The sequence below is a fragment of the Manis pentadactyla genome, chromosome 11 (assembly GCF_030020395.1).
Source record: "Manis pentadactyla isolate mManPen7 chromosome 11, mManPen7.hap1, whole genome shotgun sequence".
NCBI classification, from domain to species: Eukaryota; Metazoa; Chordata; class Mammalia; order Pholidota; family Manidae; genus Manis; species Manis pentadactyla.
Window position 1 is genome coordinate 68,789,333 of NC_080029.1, and position 19,655 is coordinate 68,808,987.

Sequence of the window (19,655 nt, forward strand, 5' to 3'; positions counted from 1 at the left end):
TCTTCAGAGGATTTGGAGGCATGGTCTCCAGAGTAGATATGATTGCCTGAACACTTTCATAATGAGGAAATGAGGTGTTGGCTAATTCCATAAGCCACTGGAAATATTTATTTAAAGAAGATCCTATGATAACCTATCTCTCAACCTGAACTAGCTCAGGAGGAATTATGTAAGTCCAGGAGACAGAATATCATAAAACTCTTATCTCTGTTTATGTCACTGAATTACTTTGTGATTTTACTAAAGTTAATATTTCTAAGTTTCTTGGTCACTCTAGTCAGTCAGCACACTGTCAATCATCTGCTTTATAGCTAGATGAGATTGATAGGTGACAATGGTAGATAGGAATACAGATCAGAGTTACTATTGACAGAAACCACTATCTGTACATTAAAACAGTTGTGGCTATAACTACTACTTTTTTATGCAAGAAAACATGCTGGCAGCATTAAAGCTGCCTCCAGTCCATCCTGCACACTGTCCCCAGAGCTGTCTTTCTGACTTATAATATTAGACAGTATCACTACTGAATACCTCACCAATACCCAGTGTTTATTGGAGGCTGGTTTATTTGAAAATCACCTGAGAAACTTTAAAATGCCAATTATTTCCATCCCCTTCTGATTTGGTGTGTTGTAATGGGAGAGAATAGGTGCACAGATAACAAATCTGTACTTTTAAATAGTTTTCCTCAGGCTATCTTGATAGATCAGGTTTGTAAACCATTGATTACAGCATATATCCCAAACTCTTTAGAGAACCAAAGGCCCTGTACATAGAGGAAGCTAGGAAATTATTGTAAGAGCCTAGGCTGAGGTGAAGAATACAGAGACACAAAAATATAGGGGGAAAAGCAGGTAGGAGGAGGTCTGGATACTACTCAGGATTTGGGATTAGGTAGTAGGGGGATAAAAACCCAAACAGGAAATGTAAAATGAAGTACAGACATATTTGAAGGGTGAAGGAGAAGGTCACTGTATGGGAAAAGTGATGTGTTTAATGTGTTCTGAATCTGGGATACATACAAAAGAAGCAGTTGGCCATAATTAGTAGTCAGTTGGAATTAAAGATCTATCTGGAGGTTAGCAAAAGATTCTTGATGAGAGATACTACTTTGAGAGTCAGCAGTCAAGGTTCCTATGGCCAGGATTCTAGCCTGGCCCTGGTTGGCTTGCTCATTACACACATGTGGGTAATGTGTTTTTATTGACTCTATATAAAGAGCTCTGCCCAGTGCTACAAGCTATGGTGGCATGGGCTACAGGGCTACAGGAGAGCAGAGGCTGTAGTGGTGGTAGCACCGAGGACAGAGACTGAGACAACTGTGGATGGAGAGGCCCAGAGGCAGAGACTCACTTGCTGCATGCAGACTTGCTCTGAGTGGACAGGATTCTAGTTATTGACCTGCCAAGATGGGAATAAAGTTGGATATAAATCCTTTCACCTCAAGAACATTCTATTGTCATTTTTCAGTCTCATTTCATCCATAGTGAACTTATCTGTGGCTGAAACCTATTGGTAAGACACATGGGTATGGATAAGATGACCTAAGAACATAGCTGAGGATTAAACCTGGAGGAGCTCCAACATTAAGGGCAAGCAGGGGATGGAGGGCAGAAGATATGACTAAACAAAGAGGTCAAAGGGTAAGAAGACAGATGGAGCAGAAGCGTGGTGGGAGTGAATGGAGCTGACAATGTCCCCTGTACGAGGAGGATAAGAACTACAAGGCCTACAGCAGGTTTGCCTATAGCCAATCTATTGATGTGTGTCGGCAGATGTATTGCTGCGATGCACTGGGAGGAAATTTAAATTCTTATCTTCTCTTTAAAACAGCTTGGTTGTTAGGGGAAGCAAAGAAATGAAATAATAGTTAAAGGGATAAAGGTGGGATTTTTAAGGTAGGAGAGACAAGTGTGTTTATATGCTAAGGAAAAAGAGCAAATGAGGGTGGGAGATTGAGGACAAAGAGAAGAGAAAATTGATGGACCGAGGTTGTCAAGGCCATGAGAGAGGAAGGGTTTCAGAGTGCAAGTATACATACGGTCATGCAAAGCACAAGAAATGTCCCTTTCTCTAAGGCTTAAAGTAGGAGGGCAGAGTAGATTGAATTTTCATCTCAGGTGCCTTAGTAAGAATGACTGGGGAAAGTTGAGTTAAGGCCTTGAGAACAGCCATGAAATTTGGAGCAGCTACTCTGCAACTGAGAGAACAAAGTTATGAGATTCTACACAGCATCAATAATCCACTTACAGTTGAAGACTGAAAATATAACAACAGAAATCTTATCCACTATGTGGTGTTTCTCCCATAGTTCTCAGCAGAGTGCACACAACAGACTCAGTGTTAAGATTTTTCTCAGGGAAGATGTGGCAGAACTATAGGATGGAACTAGAAAGATGGTAAGAAGATGGGAAATTGGATTCTTATGATTCTGAGCATTAGACTGGAAGTGTAAGCCATACCAAGGTAGAACAGAAGTGAAAGTTCTTGGAGTTTAGCAGTTTAGGGAATTGAGAGGTGAGACCTGAGTTGATGTGGTATAAGGTCTGAAATTAAGGCTCAAAATTATGTGCTTCTTTGACATCTGATGAAATTAGAAGGGCCTCAAATGGTTTAATCACAAGTTCTCCTCCTGACTCTGCTCTCAGAGTTAAGATCCCTCAGTTCATGCTTAGCCTGCTACCCCTGAATAGCCAGTTTCCCATAGAATTCTTCAAACAAGCTAGTTCTCCCATGGGAACTAGGGAGAAGTCACCCACTTGATACTTAAAGCCCACTGCCCTTTGTCATCCATGCTGTTCCCAAGCACGGCCCATGTGGCCCTGCGTGACATGAGATGTCCTCCTCTTTCTGAGCCACGAGTATCCTGAGTATCACGTGAGCTTTGGGTGCCACATGTCTGGCCATCCTCATAACTCTAGGTGGTACTCCCCCCTCACTGACAGGTGAACAGAAGGTGATTAAAACAGTTGTTCACCTCGACCTTGATATTGCCCAGCATGTCGGGACATGGGTAAGAGGGAAATTGAGAGTCAGGGGCCAAAGTTTTAATAAATGTTGGGAAGCAGTTTTGATGTGGACAGACCCTTGAAGATAGGAGCAGACAGAGAGTATCCAGATAACATAACCCTGTGGGCAGGGGGTCTAAGATTGTCAGGAACTGTTGAGCTTCCTAATCCTCGAACAAAGACGGGAGAGCTGTAGGAGGTGGGAAAGCAAGGACCACATCTCGAGAGAGAAATCTATGCCAGAGGTTTACTGGATACTACTCATGATACTACTTCATTTAATTCCTCCTAAGCCACAAAAGATCGGTATTATTATCTCATTGTTTCAGAGGTAAGAGCCAAGGCCTATAGAGATAGGGAAATCTGGTCAAGTTCTCACAGAGACAAAGGCTAGACTAGAAATACTCATCTCCTAAGTCCCACTCCTGTACTACTGTGGCTCCTTCAGTTCCTATTATTGAACATTATTTGAAATTCTAGTATTTTCAAAATTCTATCTTAGACACTGAGGATGCAAGACATCAGTGGACAAGAGCTCCTTGTTCTCACAGTGCCTACTGTACAATGGGAAGTATTGTAGATTTTCTCCAGGAGAAGCAATGACTTATGCCAAAAGAATTTGTAAAAACTGGTAATATGAGATCTGTCTTTTCTGCATACTGGATTGTAAGTTATTTTCAAACCTAGTGTAATCCTTTTGCCAAACGTGAGAAGAGGAATCATTTTTACCAGTGAATACAGAAGCATCTATATTTAGTTACTTTTTTGTTTTTGTATCATGTACCAGCCCATACAACGTAAAGCTGTGTCTGTTTCTCTTATAAGAAGCCTAGTTACAGGCATTGTATGTGGTTCTCTAAGTCTTAAGAATTTTTATTATCCCTTTGTGACAGTTTTCACAGAGTTATGCAAATGGTATGCTAAGTGTAGTAGACTGAAATTTCTTCCATTTTATCTCTGTCCAAATAGAAGTTGCCTCATCTGCATATAACAGTTCCCTTTGCAACTCAGTTGTAATAGAAAATTGGAAGTCGTTTGTATTTGCATTTCCTGGGGATACAGACAAGAGCAGATGCCAATAATGGATGTCATAATTTGCTGCCTTCTCCTTGCTGCCTATAAATCTTTGAATATTTTTCCTACAATAGCAAGTAAAGAGATTCAGCAAGCATAATGGAGAGAGAGGAGATGTAAATCTCAGCAGTGGTGGTGGATTCCAGCTATGAATATTTCAGAAACAAGACACTCTCTTTAAATGAAACACTAATGGTTTTTAAGATGCTGATAGGCCTGATGTGCTTTTGATTTCATTTAATAACCCAAAGCTCCTGGCTGTACAGAACTAGATTCTGGTTGGTAGATTCCAAAGTATTTTCTCCTCTTGTAATTTCAAATGCTGGCCTTGTTGTGGTGGCAATTCTTGATTGCCTGTACATGACACTAGAGAAACACAGGTATGCACAATTCAAAATTTAAATAATTTATATTTGATTTTGAAATGACACTCAGATACAAAAGTCTTTCACACACACATACATACAAATAACCACACTCACCCCAACACCCCCCAGTATATATCCTTGAACACTTTCTCAGCTGGTGTGACTCAATTGAGTGCTGGTGATTATGAAAGAGATAACTTTTACTAAAATTATGAATCTCAATGTAGGGAAAACAGAAGTTCCTATGGCCAGAATCCACACCTGACCATAAACTACTTAATGATGTAATTGGCTTACTGCTGTGCTAATGTTTCCACCCCCATAGGCAATAAGCTATTATTGACTAAACCACTGTATAAAAAGCTCTGTGCAGTGCTCTGCGTCGAGGCAGAGATGGAGGTGGATTACAACCCTGCAGACTGTGGGATGCAGACATGATTCTAGTGCTTGGCCTACCACCATGAGGATAAAGCCAGGAATAAACCCTTTTACCCCAAGGACATTGTTGTCATTTCTCAGTCTTGTCAAATCCATAGTGAACTTGCCTGGGGCTGAAACCCTCAGGCAATACACTCAAATATAGAGATTTCAAAATGTAATGCTGCTGATCAAATTTCAATTTTGTATTTTTTCTCACATCTTATATCCTGCAAATAATAAGTTAGGATAATCCATAATTATCCAAACTTGTCTTTTTCTAATTCAACTTAGCCATTTTTCTACCTATTTTACTTCAAACATAAACCTGAATATACGACATTGTTAAAGAAATTCTGGTGCTCATAGCAAGACTACCTTACTTGCAGATTTTTTTTTCAACATCTGCCAAAGTATACAGCCTTTCTATAAGGTGTCTATTATTACTCTAGCAAGATGTTTAAATACCTTAATTAGTGAAAATGTTGTAAACTAACCACAGCATATCTCATTAACTAGATATACTCAGTAATACTACTGCCAGGAAGAATTGGCAGACTATTGGCTTAAAGAAAATAATCAAAAAAAAAAAAGAAGAAGAAGAAAAGGCAAGTGTCTTGCCAATAGGTTTCAGCCCCGGGCAAGTTCGCTATGGATTCAATGTGACCAAAGAAAATGACAGCAAACATTCTCTGGGGTGAAACGGTTTATTACCCGGCTTGTTCTCCTGGTGGTAGGTCTAGCACTAGCATCTCTGCCTCCGCCCAGAGCACTACACCGAGCTCTCTATATAGCACAGTAATAGCTAATTGCCTAAAGGTGTGGAAGCAGTAGCCTAGCAACAGGCCACTTACATCATCAGGTGGCTTAAGTTCAGTGAGGATCCTGGCCACAGGAACCCCAACTTTCCCACACTCCACCCCTCCAGGATTCTCACCTTACAATCTACATGCTTTCAATCTTCCGTAATGGCCCCTGTGTGGGAAAGCTGGAGCACTGTAACCAGATTCCACAACAGCAACAGAGGATGATAACAACTTAGAGATAATAAAAATTATAATAATCCTCAAGCCAGAGGAGGTTCCTAATAACAAAAATTATAATAATCCTCAAGTCAGAGGAAGTTCCCAATCCACAAAGACTTTAGGGGTGATAAGACACATGTTTTAATAACACCAATACAGGCAAATCTTGTCCATCAGGTAGGATGCATGCAAGAGAGTGGTCCTGTGATAGGACTGTAGTAGGAAGGGGTCCCTTCCAGGTCTAGTATACCATACTTTTACTCCTTTCCCCATGGGGGTTACTGAAGGGTCTATATATAGTGTTACTGGAGGTGCATGCACTGGCCACAATGATAAAACAAAACTCCTCGGTAAGATGCTCTTACCTTCTGGCCGTTCAGGATATACTACTGCGACCTTTGGCGGCCACTCTGCTGTTATTCCAGGAATACACAGGAGGCCAACTTCCAGGCCTTGTCCCCAAGGTGCCAGGAGAGCCAGCCATCGTTGGTCCATGTGTTGAAACGTCCAAGGCCATGTCCACTCAATGGAGTCTCCAGAGATCAGTGCAGTTGGTGCTGGCCACAAGATATTATTCTGGTGGCCGAACCTCGGCTTCAGTGATTCTTTCTTGGTTTGTACTTGCAGTTGTATAGGGGAGGCAGCCATATGTGTTAACATGTCTACAGGGCTCAGGGCTCCCTTGCGGGGTCTCTTGTTCAAACGCCGTAGCACGGTCCCTAAGTGGACTGACCATCCCTGCAGACTGTTGGTATGTGACTTTAGTCCAGATTTTAACAAGCCATTGTGCCTCTCTATCATGCCTGCTGTGGAAGGATTGTATGGCACATGAAACTTCCATTTGATTCCCAACTGTCGCACCCATTCTTGCAGTGTATGTCCAGTAAAAAGGGTGCCCTGATCACTCTCAATTACCTGTGGTCGGCCATAGGCAGCAAAGAGATGCTCCAGGCCTCTTTTGGTCACCTGCTGGTCTGCACAACAGGTAGGAAAAGCAACCAGAAGTCCAGTAGCTGTGTCCACACAAGTCATTGTGTACCGATATCCTTCTGACACACAGGTAGAGGTCCAATATAGTCTATCTGCCACCTGAAGAGGGGTATAGGCCCCTTAGCTATTATTCCATGTTGCTGTGGAACTCAGTGTAAGTCCCTTTTGGAACACATGACACACTCCTGCCGGGCTCTACTAACTTCTTCGAAGGTCGAACGCAAGCCCCACTGACAGGCTACAGCCCACATTGTCTTTTGCCCCACATGCAACAAACGCTGCTGTAGCCATTGGGCTACATCAGAGGCTGGCTTTCCTTCTAACCAATATATCTGGGCCAATTTATCTGCTTCATCATTTCCTGGGGATGCCAATGGCAGATGACCTTTCACATGGTATACTGTAATTATTTTAGTCTGACCACAGGCCCATAAGTCTTGCCAGCCACAATTTTTGTCCCCAAAGGGGTCGGTGACCAACCAGCCAGTTGGCATAGTACTAGGTTGAAAGCCACAGGGTCAAGCCCTGATAGCCCAGCTGTCAGTGCAGACAACTATAGGGAAGGTTCTGGCTGATCCCAAGCCACACTGCCTGCAACTCTGCCCATTGGCTGCTCTTCCCTCACCATCTTCCATCCATATTATCTCAGTCTAGGATGGAAAGCTATGGATCTCCATTTTGGAGGCTGCCCATAGCTGGTGCTGTCTGTGCACCATACATCTTCAGGTATAGGGGCTCTTCCCTCCCCATAGGGATTCTCTGCTACTAATGGTTCAAAAGCAAGTTCTTCCTGCTTTTCACTTTTATATGTCACCGGGCCCAATAAGCATTGGAGTTCTTCACTCAAGGGGCTACTAGAGAGGGCACTACACTGCTATAGGTAAGCACCCCACTTGGCCAGTGAGGGCATTTGTGCCACACCACTCCTTGGCCTTTGGGTCCAGTCTCATGCCCATGGTTCTATAGCCAGCAAGGCATGATGCATGGCAGCCAGTTGTTTTTCCAGCAAAGTGTATCGTACCTCTGCCCCTTTCCAGAGTTGTGACTAGAATCCAATAGGTTGGCAAGTTTGTTCAAGTCGCTGCCTGAGACCCTAGCCGTAACTGTCTTCAGTCACATGAACATCCAGCTCACAAGGCTTTGATGGGTCTATGACACTCAAGGCCTGCACGTCCTTGACTGCCTATTTTGCTGTAGTAAAGGCAGATGCACATGTCTCATCCCAGTCCCACCTGACACCCTTTCGTACCAACCAGTATAAGGGCTTCAGAACTGTGCCAAGTGTGGGATAAACACTCTCCAGTAGCCTAGAAGACCCAAAAACTCCTGTAGCAATGCTACAGTTGTGGGGGTAGGAAAAACCTGGACTTTACCTATAACTGCTTCTGGTATAACTTTGGTCTTACCTGACCAGATGACCCCCAAGAATTTGACAGACAAACCAGGTCCCTGAACCTTGGTACTGTTCACAGCCCATCCTTTCTTCTGTAGATGCTGCAGCAGTCTAGGTGCTCCACCTTCTAGATCTGAAAGAGAATCGGACATGAGCATGACATCATCAATATAATGGTACAGCTGCCCCATTGGCAGTTTCTCCCATGTAGCCAACTCCTGGGCTACAAGTCCACGACAGATGGTGGGGCTGTGGAGGTATCCCTGTGGAAGGATGGTGAAAGGCCATTGCCGTCCTTCCCACATGAAGGCAAACTGTTCCTGACTTTTCTGCTCAATGTCAATGGAAAAGAAGACATTAGCAAGATCTACCACATAATGGTATGTTCCTAGTTCATGGCTGAGGGTATCCATCAAGTCTGCAATAGAGGGGACAGCAGCATGCATAGGAGGTATGACCTTATTCAGTTCTCTGTAATCCACAGTCATACACCAGGAGCCATCTGGCTTTTTTACTGGCCACACTGGGGAATTGAAAGGACTATGGGTGGGCTTTATAATACCCACCTTTTCCAGCTCCTGGGGAGTTTCCCCAATCACTTTATGCCCTTCAGGCATCATGTATAGTTTGGTATTAGTCACCCGCTGAGGCACAGGCAAAGCTATGGGCGGGTGCCTAGCATGTCCCCTCAGAACTGCCTTCACCACACATACTGTCAGTCTGAACTCACCTACAATGGTCTGCAGCCATAGACCCTGCAGGATATCAATCCCCAAAATATACTCAGGGATAGGAGATATATACACGGTATACTCTTTGGGGGGTAGATGCCCTATTCCAAAAGGGATTTGGGCTTGTTTCACTCTGATAGCCTTACCCCTATATCCATCTATGATAGTGGGGGTCCCGGGGGACCGCTCAGGGTTACCATGAATCAGTGAACATTCAGCCCCTGTGTCTATGAGAGCCAGGACACGTTGTATGTTCACTGGGGACCAATGGATAGCTATTTCAACATGTGGCCTCCAGTCACCCCCTCATCCCTCAGGGCAGATATCTCAACCTTTCCCTCAGTCAAACCATTTTCCCCAATCATCTTCCTGTGTGGGCTCTAGTGAGGTTGGCTCGCTCTCCAGCAGAAAGTCCTGCAAACAAACAGGCCAGACTTGTGGCTCTGTCTCTGACCTCTGCCTTTTTGATCTTACTGGCTGGAACTGCTGCTCTGGTTTCAGTTGTTGTCATAGCTCTAGTAAGATCCTATTTGACTTCCCATCTAATTTCTTGCCATCTGCTCTCACCTGAATTAAATCAGCCCACATCTGGGTCCTCGTAACCTTCATGGGGCCCTTTAAATTCTTCTTGTGAGTAGAAGACCTTCTTTCTGTGTTCTCATTGCTTCAGCCTCTCATAAGTCTGCTACTGTACGTGGGATGCCCTAAGTGAGGGGAAAGAATGGCCACTAGAGACCCAAAGAGGGATGTGGGAGCCACTTGAAGCACAATATTTCTCATCCCAGTAGTGGAAATCTCTTCATGTGGGCAATAATTCTCTGGACTATAGATGGCATTTCTTATGCCTAGCTCTCATAGCACCTGTTGGAGCTCAGCATAAGCCTGCCATCTAAATAAGAGAGGATGGCAGATCACCAGGATTGGGCCACACAGCATGAAGTGCAGCCATAAGCCAATCGAGGAGGGAGTGACTCCCTGGGGTCTGATGTTCATTTTGTAATTGCTGCCTCAAGGCAGGCTGCACTGTCAGGGAAGCCAGCTTTCCCATCTCTGATCCTGACAGAACAATTCCATCCACCCCTAAGTACCACAGATGCAGGAGCCAAGCTGATATTGATTCTGAGGGCTTCTGCCTAAACTGGGAGCCCAAATCCACCAGCTCAGCCTGAGTATAGGGGTGGAGCATAGAGTGCTCCATGACCTGGGGAGGGGGGGGCGCTGCTCTTCTCCTTGGGGAATTTTCAGCTGCTAGGTATTTATTTTCTTTACACCCACTGGATGTGCTTTCAATACAGGAGGGGTCAGTGCCTCTGGCACCACCCCTTCATCCTTCCCCAGCTCCTCCATTTCTGGGGCTGATGGCACCTTTCTCTCCCCTCCCCTGAGTGCCTCCTCTGCTACAACCTTTACCTTTTCTACAGTGCCTTGCAGCAATGCTAGCTCAGTCTTCAGCAGCTCTCTTACCTTCAGCTCAATGCTTTGCAGCTGGCATTCTCATGCCACTTCCACCTGTGCTTCCCTCAGGAGTTTGTCTTTTTCCTTAATGGCCTTTTCCTCCTTCAGAGCACCTGGTAGCACTGCCATCTCGTTCTGTAAGGAATCTTATAGCTCTTCAGTGGCACCTTGCTGCTGGCATTCTCACGCTGCCTCCTCTTGCATCAGTGCCATTTCCTTCTTTGGGGTATCCACAGAAGTTTGCAGCTCATCTTCTTGTGCCACCATTTCTTGAGTATTTTTCAGGAGCATGTCCTTCTCTTCTGTAGACTTTTAATACTGTGAGAAGCAGCCAACCCACAGTCCCAGCTGCCTCACAGGCACTCTGTCTCTCAAAAGACCTACTTACTATACCAAGGGCCACCCCTACAGCCTCAGGTGTTACCTACATTTGCCTCCAGTCCTGGGGTGGGGCCTAGTCCTCTAGGAGGCAACCCACCTCAGACCACATACCTACTGGGGGACAATCCATGGTCTCTCCACAGGGGCAGCCCGCTGAAGCACCCCTCTCATAAGGGCAGCCTGTCTTTTTCCTTGGTCGACAGTGAACCCTGCTGACTTCGCCAATTGTCTTGCCAATGGATTTCAGCCCTGGACAAGTTCGCTATGGATTCAATGTCACCAAAGAAAATGACAGCAAATGTTCTTTGGGGTGAAAGGGTCTATTACATGGCTTGTTCTCCTAGCAGTAGGTCGAGCACTAGGGACTCTGCCTCCACCCAGAGCACTGAGCCGAGCTCTCTATGTACTGCAATAATAGCTTATTGCCTAAAGGTGTGCAAGCAGTAGGCTAGCAACAGACCAGTTACATCATCAGGTGGCTTAAGTTCAGTGAGGATCCTGGCCATAGGAAACCCAAGTTCCTCACAGCAAGAAAGAGAAGAGAAATTTGATAAAAATTAACACCTAGTAGACTAGCTTCCACTGAGTTCAGAAGAATGCTGAGATCAGGTGTATTTTATTCTGACCACACATCTTCAGATTTGAACTTACTGACTGTCTTGCCAATGGGTTGCAGCCCCGGGCAAGTTCGCTATGGATTCAGTGTGACCAGAGGAATTGACAGAAAACCATTCTTGGGGTGAATGGGTTTATTACCCAGCTTGTTCTCCAGTGGGAGGTTGAGCACTAGCATCTCTGCCTCCACCCAGAGCACTGGGCCGAGCTCTCTCTATAGCGCAATAATAGCTTATTGCCCACAGGTGTGGAAGCGGCAGCCCAGCAACAGGCCAGTTACATCATCAGGTGGTTTAAGTTCAGTGAGGATCCTGGCCATAGGAACCCCAACTTTCCCACACTGACCTTGTTGCCTGAATTATCCTTCACTCCCTATCTTGGCTACACCATTCTCAGCCTAATTACCTCTTTTTTCTTCCTTACAAGCCAAGTGGAATCTTCACAACAATCTTTTCTAATTCCTCAACAAAAAGTTTCTCCTTCCTCCTATAGTAGAGCCATTGGTGCCCAGCCCAGATCCCTTTTAACAGGTGAGCAAATGTCAGCTGCCTCAAATGTTGGCTGCTCACAACCGCTCTCTTTACCTGGTAATTGCCTCCCACCAACAGGAGCCTCCTAACTCAGAAACATCTGAAATGTTGTTCTCTGTTCTGAGAGCTGGTTATATGGGGAGACAAAGGCTGACCTCTTGTCTCAAGGTGGGATGATTCAATGCTCCAGTCATACTTTAGAGTTCACCACGGGTTCACTGAGGCTAGACTTCTGCCATATTTCTGCCTAGCTTTGTCCCCTTCCCTATTCTGCTTTCCTCATTTAAGTTTCTCCTGAGAGAACTCCCTCCACTATATCATTTGCACAAGAATCCCTGTCTCTGGCTCTGCTTGTAGAAAATCCAACCTAATATAGCTGGTACAAGGAATGATCCTAGAAAGTAGTCTCCAAGAGTGGGAGACTGGAGTTAGATCATTCCCACCCAGATGGCAACAAAAACTCCATTAATGTTGATGAGTAGAGTATTGATTGTCCTTGCCCTGCTATTGAAGTACAACTGCTGAGACTTTCACCTCTGGTGATCTTGGATGGGACACAGGTGGACATAGCTTGTATAATGTTCCTGATGCTTAAAAGTTTTGAGATAAATAATAACTGTAGGATTGTGGTATTTGATAGCTGTAGCTTAATGTCATTAATGCCTTAAAGAGAAAAAAATGACAGGTTCACACTCAATCTCCAATTTACAGTAAACCATGCTCCTTGGCTGCAATTAAAGATAGACCCACATCTTTTGTTGCCACATGCACTCTTAACTGTAAGTGTAACAAAACTCCAAAGAAGGCTGAATTCATAGCCTAGGTGAGTCTGTTATACCAGTCAGAGCCCTGATGGGGTCTGTAGAATGGACTCCCTCCAACAGGGTTCACGTGGCTCCTACCATGGCTGACTGACCTGTCAGTCACAGAGACCAGCACTAACCCCCCCAGGACAGTACTATCCCCAAGACTAACCACTCTGTGGCAAATTGACTTCCAACCTGGAAAGAGATACTATTTAATCTGATTGAGATTAATTTGTATTCTGGATATGCATTTGCATTTCCTATTCACAGTGCCTCAGCCTGCACCACAGTTCAAGAGTCTGATCTACAAGCATGAAATCCTGTACATTTCCATGAGCCAAGACCCACTTTATGGCAAATAAGATGTATATTGCTCCTACCACATACTATACCATTCAGAAGCTGTTAGCCTGTCAGAGTGTGGGAATGGCCTCTTGAAGGAACAGCTGAAGCTTGAAGATGACACCCTGTGAGGAGATGGTGATTACATGGTGCTGTCTCCTCAACAGGTAGAATACATGGATCTGGTAATCAAGGAGTAGAAGTGGGAGTCTCCCCACGGGGAGTATTTGACAGTAACCCAGTTGGAGGATCCTTGTCTCTTAGGCTCTGCTTTTAAGAAACCCCACCCTCAGAAATTCTCTTTTGTGTTCTCATGGCTCCTGCTTTCACTCTGTATCAAAAGCTTCTATCATCAATTAATACTTCATATTTGTCTTCATAACGAACTAGTAGCTCCAGGAGGAATTTTTCTCTGGGTCCCTATTATCTAAATAAAGTTCTGACACAGAGTACTCGAAAGCATCTTGAATGAACTGAGCAAATGAGTAAATATTCATTATTGTAGGGTTTGCCAAACCTGGGCTTGATTATGCTTTGATACCTTCATCTTAATTAGAAAAAAAATTAAAGATACTATGACTGATCAGTAGTTTCAATGTATGTAATTCTCAATCAAATATAATTTACAAACAATATTTAGGTATTTTTCTTCTTCATTTTTCAGCTCTATACCTGGAAGTGGAGAAATTCAATTGATCGAATTGTGCTGGTCTCAGGAGCTACTGTTGCTCACTTGGTTATGAGAGGAAAATGCCATATGCTCCTGCAGCAGACAGGAAACCCTGTAGGGTAAATATCTTGTTTTTCATAATTTCTTCTGATGGTAAAACCCTTCTAGGCTTTTTCCCATGGGGAAATCCCATTAGATTTTCTTTTGCTTTATTTAGGGAACAATGGTTCCTACCTCTTCCAAAATACTTAAGGCATATGTTTCAAAATGAGAAAACAGATCTAAAGAAAAATCTGCAAATTTTTATTTTTTTGTTTGTGCATATTTATAGATGTCTTATTGAAAAAACCTTGGAGTCTTTGATTAGCAAAGCTTGCTATGTAAGATATTTCCCATTTGCTCCCTCAGATTCATAGCTCATTTTACTATCCTCTGCGACCTAGGAGTCTGGCCTGTATGGTCTGCATCATTGGTAGATTTTTTTTTATCATTAGTGAGGCTAAATACTTTTTTTCACTGAAGGCTGAAGAACATCTGATTTCTTTGTCTCTTGTAAAATGTATCATATTCATTGATTTTTCTTTTGAAAATTCTTCCCACTATTTTATTTGGAGCTATCTAGTTGCAGAATCTCCAATTTATTTTGTGGCATCTGGAGACAAATGCACCTATGGAATTATGTGAGCATTTCACCCCCTGATCCAAGCATTACTAGCAACTTTCAGGTCACTTGGTAAGTAGATCAGAGTAACACACCCAAATACGTTGCCTCCAAAATCCAGTGCGGCCCACTGTGCCTCTTTCTTGGTTGTGGGAGAGACTAGATGCAACAACTTACCCTTCATCTTAGAGTGAAGGATATTATCTTGACATGCCCTACAGTACTGGACCCATAGGAATTTCACCAAGTAGAAGGTTTCTGAATTTGTGTCAGATTTATTTCTCCCCCTCTGACACACATTTGTGTCTTACCACTTACCACCAACTTATTGTCTTACCAATAAGTCTACAGTAGTTTTTACTTCTTGCTCACCAGGTCCAGTCAGCATAGTGTTGTCAGTGTAATGAACCAGTGTGATATCTTGTGGAAAAGAAAGGCATTGAGATCCCTGCAAACTAAATTATGACATAGAACCGGAGGGTCACACACCACTGAAGTAGGGCAGAGAAGTTGTATTGCTGGGCTTGTCAGCTGAAAGCAAAAACTGCTTCTGGTTGTCTTTATTGACAGGTATGCAGAAAAAAGCATTTGACAGAAGCTGTATACTAGGTAGCAGGGGATATATTAATTTGCTCAAACAATGAAATTCCATCGGTATAGCTAGCTGCAACTAGAGTAATTACATGGTTAAACTTACAGTAATCCACTGTCATTCTCCAAGATCCATCTGTCTTCTTCACAGGACCACATAGGCAAGTTGAATGGGTATTTGGTGGGCATCACTACCTTTGCATCTTTCAAGTCCTTGATAGTGGAACTGATCTCTGCAGTTCCTCAAGGAATGTGGGGCTGCTTTGGTTTACTATTTTTTTAGATAGAGGCAGTCCCAGTGGCTTCCGTTTGGCCCTTCACCATAATAGCCCCCACTCTATGGATCAGGAAACTAATGTGGAGATTCCGTCAGCTGCTGAGCATGTTCATTTCAATTACACATTCTAGAGCTGGAAAAATAACCACAGGATGAATTTGGGGACCCATTGACCCCACTCTGAGCTAGACCTGAGCTGAAATTCCATTTGATCACCTGGCCTCCATAAGCCCTTCCTCGACCTGGTGGACCACAGTGAGGTTTTGGATCTTCTGGAATCAGTGTCTGTGCAGGGCCAAGGTCCAGTAGTCCCTGAAAGATCTGATTTTTTCCTTTTCCCTAATGCATAGTTACCCTGGTAAAAGGCCATATTTCTCTTAGAGGAAGATGGGGATAAAGATTGATAGTAAAAATTTCTGGCAGTGAACCAGGGTCTTTCCTCACTAGGGCTTCCCTTGCATGTAAAGGGCTCTGGGTCTATAAACTGGCTCAAGTCTGGAAATTGACTGAGGAGCTGTGACTCTCTATTATTATGATTCAAATTAGACTTTAATTCACTTAACCTAAAATTTTTGTGCTTATACAAATCAAATAAGAATTTGGTTGGCTTTCTGCCTATTTCACTTCTAGAGAAAGCATGTCCAGCTAGCCGCAGGTCAGCTTCAGGCCGACCCCTCCGGTCGCTGCTCTGACTCTGCAGTCCATCATGGTGACGACACTCACCTTTACTTTGGTGGCTGAGTGCTGCCACTTGGCCTCTGCCACCTGGGATCTAACTACTCCCATAGCATTTAGATTTCCTAATTCAGCGACTGCAGATCCTAATGGAAGGTCTGCTTTGTAGAAATGAGCAGTCAAACAGCTCTTCCAGGATTCTGGGGCTCTCCTCACAAACTTATTCCTCATTAGTCGTGGTGAGAAGTGCTCCTTCTGGAACCTCCCAGGGTGGGTGGGCAGGTCTTCAGGGACAGATCCACGCTGATATTCCAATCTCTCTAAACATTTGTATCCCTTCCTCTTCATCAAACCAAGGTGGCTCCGGCATTTCCAACCCACTCATTGTGAGCCACCTTTTGGTCCATGTTTCAGCCAACCAACCAGCCTGTTAGGGCCGCTTCTAACTCCCCAAGATGCAATATTAAGTGCAGAATCTCTGCTCAGTGGACCTGTATCATGCATTTAGCCTGATCCAACTTTATATTCCTGACACCATTATTCCACATCCTTATTATCCATTCCTGCACATGTTCTCCAACTTTCTATCTGTATAAATTAGAAAATTCAAATATAGTGTTTTGGGGAGTATATTGCACCTCCTTATGAGTCACACTTTGTACCTCAACCTTAGGGTCCTAGTGGGACTTGAGTCCAGTTATAGGTCTAGAAGCAAAGAAGGGTCAGGGGGGTGGATTCTGAGGTGAATCAGCATTGTCTTGACTGGTAATTGCATCAGGGAGGCCGTTACTGTTTCATCAGGCAATACGGAGTTAGTTCCCTCAAATGTGAATAGAGAAACCTTCCTTTCCATCCAAAGGAAGGAGGTCAGGAGGCTGCTTCCATTGATGTTGGAGGAGCCTCTTGGCAATGGAGAGGCTGCTTCCAATGGCAAAAGTGATTCATCAGAATTTAGGGGCTCAGTGTCCCCAGTTTCATCAAAGTCTTCTCACACATCCCTATTCTACCTCTCAGCATCCCACTCCTTCCCAATCAATGCTATCACTTTAGTAATAGATACCCTACAAGGCTGGGAGTTCAACTTGCATAGTAATCGAGCTTATTGTAGATTGAGATTTCCAGCAATCTCAGCCGTGCAGCTACCGGGCATATGTATGCTATTTAGAGCACATACAGAAGCTTTCAGGTCATTTATGTGGTGCTTGAGCTGGGAATTTGAATCCCTGAGCTTGTTATTTTTCCCACTTTGCCCAGCAACATTAGAAGCAACAATCTCCTTATGCTTGTTAGTTTGACAAAAATATTCAAAAGTATCATATACACAATCACACAGCTCCTTCCTTCTTACACATGGTAGTTTAGTAGGAGTCTCCAACCATTATATTTTGTTTTCTCTGTTGCCAGATCATGCCATAGACTATCAGTGCTATCTTTCCTACTGGAAATAGAGTCATTGAGCATCTTTAAGTCTAATCAGATTAGAAAGCCAATCCTAGAAATCCCAGAACCAATTCATACAATTCATCCTTATAATTCTATTGCTCTAAAATATTCTTGGTACCAAAATCTGTTCTACTCAGGGTTCCCCAGAGAAATAGAACCCATAAGATGGAGATGAAGATGGAGATGGAGATGAGGATGGTGAGAGATGGAGATAGATAGATAAAGAGACAGAAAGAAACTTATTATTATAAGGAATCAGCTCACGTGACTATGGAGATTGGTAAATCTCAGATTTTGGGATGACTCAGCAAGATGGAGAATCAGGAGAGCCCGTGGTTTGGTTTCAGTGTGAGTCGGAAGGTCTGAGAACTTGGAGAACTGATAGTGAAGAGGGTGTGGTCCTTGTCTGAAGGGCAGTGGGCTGGAGACCCAGGAAGAGCTGATGTTTTAGTTCAAGTCCAAAGGAAGAAAAAAAGCAATATCCCAGTCCTCAGCTTGTCCAGATGGACTCTCTTACTCATGGGAGGGTCATCATTTTTGTTGGGTTTTATTCAAGCCTTCAAGTGATTCAATGAAACCTATCCACTTAGGGAGAGCAATCTGCTTCGCTTAATCTACCAATTTAAATGTTAATCATATCCAGAAACGTCTAGAACTTGACTAAATATCTGGGCACCCCAGAGGCCCAGTCAAGTCAACACATAAAATTAACCTTCACATCAGACTTTCCCCAAATAAAAAGGCATTAGAACCTTCAATGCCAAGTATTACCACTCCAAGTTATATTTTTAATATTTTTTGTTGGGTATTTAAGTCTCAACTTGTCTTTTATCCTCCCCAAATTAATCTTTATTATCTTCCTTGTCTAATGTAGTGCTTTTATAGATTTGCCTACTTTTTACTATTTTTTTTTGCTTACCTTCCCTTCTTTCATCTCAATCCTTCTTTTCTGATTTAATATCCTTTTTCATGAAGAATATTCATTAGAAATTCCTTCAGTGGTAGTCTATTGATAGTAAATACAGTTCTTTCTGTGTGTGTGTGAAATCCCTATTTTGATCCCATTCTTAAATGATATTAAATGAGCAAAAACACTCAGTTTTATGAGAATTTAATTTTTTTCTCACTTGATTAAAGAGAGTAATTAATTCACTGTCTTCCCTTTCTCATTATTGTCACTGAGAAAACAGACATGTCTAATTGTTGATTGTGGTCTATCTCTCTCTTGGTTTAGTTTTAAAATCATTTATAGACTGCCTTAGAAACTAGCTGGGATTTACACGATTTTTTGATTCTGAGGACTGGAGTGTTTTGTCACTTCTGGAAAATTCTCAGCCATTCTCTCAATAAACTCTACACCATTCTTATTCTTCCCTGAAATTTCTTTTCAATACATGTGGGACTTTCTCATTTTAATGTCTCTTAACTTCTCTTTTATATTTTTCTGATTTTTGGTCTCTCTGTGTTTCTGTGAATAATTTCTTCAGAATTATCTTTCTGTCACTACCTTTAGCCATATCTAATCATTTTTTTCCTATCTAAGCAACTAAATTTTTTATTTCTACAGGTTATTTTTCATTCCTTTTCAAATTTGCCTACTCCAATTTTTTTACTAGTAATCATTTTGTACTATGTTCAGTAAAATTTATAGGGAACAAAGCAGTTAACTGCAATCATATATAAAGAAAATGAACATCCTTAGAGAAAACACTCAAATGCCTTCTTAACTCTTTAAAACAACAGTGGATTTACCCTATGCAATGCTTTTGTAACTAGTTTTTTTATAACAACAAATTTTGGAAATCTTTACATATCAGCATATGTAGATCTTTTCTTATTGTTACAAAATATATGCATTTTTGATAATACATATATTGCATTACTTTCTTAGACTTTTGATTCCTTCCTCTATTTATTTTATTCAGTGTAAGCATGCTTATTTTTTTAGTGTGTTTCAATCTTATTATCTAAACCTCCTGGGGTCTTATTCAGCTGTTTGCTCTTTCTGTAGATGCAGCTTTTTGGTGTAGACTTTTTTTCCCACCCAGGTCCCAGGTCAACTCAACAAAGTTCCTTTTATTTAATTTTGCCCTAGCTACCCTTTCCCCAAGGGCTTAGCCCTTTGTGCCCTGGCTTTGTATATGTGTTGTTCATTGAATTCAAGACTATTATCTCCTGCCCACTCAAGTTGCCAAAATGT